Source organism: Sinocyclocheilus rhinocerous, unplaced genomic scaffold (assembly GCF_001515625.1).
Source record: "Sinocyclocheilus rhinocerous isolate Xijiao unplaced genomic scaffold, SAMN03320098_v1.1 scaffold847, whole genome shotgun sequence".
Lineage (NCBI taxonomy): Eukaryota > Metazoa > Chordata > Actinopteri > Cypriniformes > Cyprinidae > Sinocyclocheilus > Sinocyclocheilus rhinocerous.
The window spans coordinates 149,146-153,866 of record NW_015662598.1 but is presented as its reverse complement, the minus strand read 5'-3'; the positions used below and the strand labels follow the sequence as shown (position 1 = coordinate 153,866).

The 4,721-nt window shown below is 34.6% G+C and overlaps 1 protein-coding gene across 1 annotated transcript in view; it reads left to right on the top strand.

Annotated features, from left to right (window-relative positions):
* Positions 1-3,780: 3,780 nt before the first annotated feature.
* LOC107728214 (protein prune homolog 2-like) overlaps positions 3,781-4,721 on the top strand; it is a 14,289-nt gene continuing 13,348 nt past the window's right edge. The window contains exon 1 of the mRNA XM_016538311.1: positions 3,781-3,903. The gene's annotated coding sequence lies outside the window, so the exon portion shown is untranslated. The remainder of the gene's footprint in view (positions 3,904-4,721) is intronic.

The window sequence follows — 4,721 nt, the reverse complement described above, 5'->3', positions numbered from 1 at the left end:
TTATTTCTTTTTGCAACAGATGCAATACAGTTGTGTGTTTAGTGAGTCAAAATAAAACAGACTGCATATCAAATGCATTTTAACATTTAATTCTGTCAAGCAGTGATTTATTTTTTCATATACGTGCCAAAACATGCAATTCCACTTTTTGAAAAGTATTTTTAAAAACTGAAATTTGACTGAAAACTGACAGAAAAAAAAATACAATTTTGTTGCATCAATACATCACAAACATCATAAGATAAAAGTTCGGAATATATATATGTATATTTTTTGTGCTACTTTTACGTCCTTACTAAAGAAAATCTTACAGTAATCTTATCAGTGAGTTTTTTAAAAATATTTTTATTATTATTTTTTTTTTTTGCCAATTGCTCTGATCTTCTGTGATCACATGGCAACTCAGCTGGTGTTAACGCAGAATTTCTTGTATTATTTATACATTGTTAGTAACAAAAGTGGACAAAATAAATAATGTAGGAAATAGACTCTGGGTAAGCTAGATAAAAAGCCTAGTGGAGACACCAGAAAGATTCCTTTCTTTTTCTACCAGAAGTCTGTTCATGTGCATAATGTTAATGTTTTCTATATTAAGTCCTAAAATATTTGTATGCAATTATGATTATATGATTTTAACTGAAAAAAAGAAGAAGATTTAAATATGTGTATGTGTGTGTGTGTGTGTGTTTGAGCACTGAGATTGTTCGACAGAGCTAAAGAGTGAATCTGTAACTCCAGTTGTGATTTATAACTTTACACTTAGTTATGTCAGGTGTGGCACAGTTGCTGTAGCAATGAACATTGGACCAAACACTTTCTGAGTAAGAGGTCATAGAGCACCTCCCATTGCTTCCTTTAACACAAGAGACTTGCAACAGAAAGCGGGTGAGTAGCTGAACACACAACACTGTTCTCGGTTCTCTCAACACCGTGGAGATCTTAAATCATAGAACATGACAAATCGTAATAGAGCAGGAAACAACAGAGCTTTGAGTATATTTTATCTTGTGGTTTAGGTGTAGTCTCTTTTATGGACACATTGACAGGGCAGATTCAAAGCAGTGAATTTTTATGGGTGATCAGGCGAATGATCACCTTCCAGCACAAAGCTCTGTTTACAGTATAAAGCATAGTGACCACACTATAGTCTATGCAATTTGAGTATGAATGGTTATGACCTCATTTTAATTTAGCGACTTCATGGAATATCTTTTTTAATGACACTGTAGTACTGTAGAACTGCGGAAAAGCTAGCAGTAGTGGAAAACATGAAATGGAAAGCATCATAATATACATTTTCCCTTATATTTCTTGATTTACATTAACCTTAACATACAACATCATTCTAACTACTGTTTGATTTATCCTGTCCAGAGATAATGGTTAATTTACTATACTAGCATGATGTAAAAAAGAACAACAATAATAAAGGTATTTATATTATAAATTTTTTTTATATTTTCACAATACAGTAACAAGAATTGCATTTTCTCACATTATTTGAATGAGAATTTGTGATGTAAATGTGAAAATTGTCATGAAAATAATGTCAATGCATTTTAGTGGTCAATATGCTTCAATTTCTTTATGCATTTTTTTTTTCATTTTAACTTAGGGGTGAAATATGAAACTGAAATGGCAGGATTTGTGAGATACACACACACACACACACACACACACAAGTAAATGACAATATTTGTCAGCCACCATTAACACCCTTTGAGAAAAAGAAGTGTACCTAATTGTATTTAATGTGCACTTGTACTTCAAACCTTAAAAGCATTTTAAAAACTGTACTTGCAAATAATATAATATTAAGGAAATAAAAAGACACTTACTCTATGTGTATGCTTTTATAATCTCTTACCTTGCTTTAAAAAACACAAATTTGTATGTGTTGACTAACATACTAAAGCATATGTAAAGTACTTGGTTTTAATTTTAACTATAGTGTTCTGTTAGAGTTCAGTATTACATTTAAAATGAATATATTTTAAATGTACTAAATTGCAAGTTTCAATAGAAATTACATTAAGAATATATTAGTTTACCGTAAATGCTTGTCGGCAGTACACTTTAACCATATTTCAAAGACAATAAAATTGTGAAATTGCATATAAAGATACTTACATAAGTCCTTCTAAAGTGGGTCAAAAAAAGAAAAAAAAAAAAGAACTATATGCATTTAATATAAATTTGAACATAATCTCTTACCTTGCTTTAAAAAACACAAATTTGTATGTGTTGACTAACATACTAAAGCATATGTAAAGTACTTGGTTTTAATTTTAACTATAGTGTTCTGTTAGAGTTCAGTATTACATTTAAAATGAATATATTTTAAATGTACTAAATTGCAAGTTTCAATAGAAATTACATTAAGAATATATTAGTTTACCGTAAATGCTTGTCGGCAGTACACTTTAACCATATTTCAAAGACAATAAAATTGTGAAATTGCATATAAAGATACTTACATAAGTCCTTCTAAAGTGGGTCAAAAAAAGAAAAAAAAAAAGAACTATATGCATTTAATATAAATTTGAACTATAACTTATTGTCTTTTTACTGCAATTTACATTCAGTTAAGTGTCTGAAAACATTAAGTATGCACCTAAGTATATTCTTTTAAACTATATTATTTTAAGCCCTCTTTTTCAAAGTATGCTAAAGTGTACTTATTTTTTTCAAAAAGGACATAGTTTCAGGGGCTTCAGTTTATTTAATGAGCCTAAATGGGCTCTGGGAAAATCTCTGGCTTTCACAGACAGACTCATTCATGTCTCTTTATTCATCTGCACAGCCAGACTCACTCACAGTTCACCTGTGCAGTCAGACCCATCAGTTTCATTTATCCTCACAGCAGTCTTGCTGCTGATGCTGCGTTCAAGTCCTCCTGGGACGTTCCCCAGACAGCAGACCGTTTCGGCCCAGATCCGGCCCACATCTGGCCCGCATGGATTTCACATGGGCCAGATGTGGGCCGGATCTGGGCCAACAAAGTCTTGCTGTCTGGGTCGTACTTACGAGTTGACAAGTCGTAATAACGACGTCAGGTGCGTTCAAGTCACTTTGGTCGGAACAGTATGGCGATTTAAAATTTTTTCCATAAAATTCTACAAAATGATGAATAAAGAATGTGCGTCATTGTGTTTTTGCTTTTTCCCCCTGTTTTTATTCAATTTATGAAGGTGATGAATCATTATATACACTTTTCCTGTTTCGTGCTGTGGAGGATGGATGGATGGATGGATTAATTCAACGTCTTGATGGAGGCAGAGAGCAACAGACCTTTCCACTTTCACCCTCACCCACTCTCTTTCTCTCCATCAACACACATTCTCTGTTTGAGAACTAGCAACCATCTGGCAGCTTATTGTAGACACTCCTGCGAGACAGGCTTCCCTTCTCACGTGGCTCTGTGTGTGTGTGTGTGAGAATGTATGCATAAATTCACACATGAATTCACACTGCTTCTAAATTCCAAATAGGGATGTTAAAGCAATGGTATGGTATAGATTTTTAGAGCAGATAAGATTATACAGACTACGTTTTCTGTTGACAGTCAGTTTGTTGCGCATTGCAGCTGAAGCAAATGCAAGACTGATATTACAACATATTAAAGAGCTGCAAAATTTCCGGATTCAGTGCGTTCAACTCGTAAATACGATCTATCCGACATGACTTGAACGCACCATTAGTCTCCCTCATTTGTATCTCAAGCTCAGGGCGGAGAGAACAGCCTCACGCCCTTATTTGGCGCTAGATAAGGTCACATGACCACAAAATGGTGGAGGCTCTCGGCAGTGGGTGAACCGAGCATCTCTGACGCTGAGAGACACAGGCGCACATCCATGATCTGAAACCCAGGGCAGGAGACAGAACTGTGCCTCAGCCGTGGTGGTGAGTGTACTATGGGTAATTCTAGCAGGGGATGAAGGAAGCATGTTGTTATTTGAAAAGCATTGAGATAGGAGGGAAAGAAGGAGGGATGGGAATTTGTTTGTGATGCATCTTTGGTAGCGGAAGAGGTTTAGCATCAGCATCCTTTGTGATGCAAGACACAGGCAGCTGCTTTTGTTTGCGTTTGGATCATAAATGAGTGTTTGTCATGTTGAATACAGGCACATGTTGTATCGTAATAAGTCTATGTACAGCTGACCTGCTTTGGCCATTATTCAAATTCATGGCTCTGCATGCATGGCTCATTTATTTGCCTATGTGTTTGTACGATTGCATGTTTATAAATGCCAGAGTGTGTGGACACTAAGCGGAAGAGTGATTCATAAAGAAGAGGGGAGAGAGAGCAGAAAAGATGGGTTGATGATGATGACATAATGCCCACCCACTTTTCCTGTTTCGTGCTGTGTAATTTGTGGGCTAATTTTCATTTTGGGGTGAACTAACCCTTTAAGTGCATCTACTCTGCTTGAAGCTCATTTGAAAAAGCCTTTTGTCTGTGAGTCCTTGTTTTGTAGCTCTAATTTTAAATCTGTAAAACCTGTAAAGTTCAACTGGATAATTTATTCTTATTCTTATTCTCTTATCCATTATTCTCTTATCCATTAATCTCTTATCCATAATTCTCTTATCCATAATTTATTATTATTATTATTGCTATTTTTAATTATTTGTTTGTAAAGCACATTTAACTATACAGGTGCATCTCAATAAATTAGAATGTCGTGGAAAAGTTCATTTATTTCAGTAATTCAACTCAA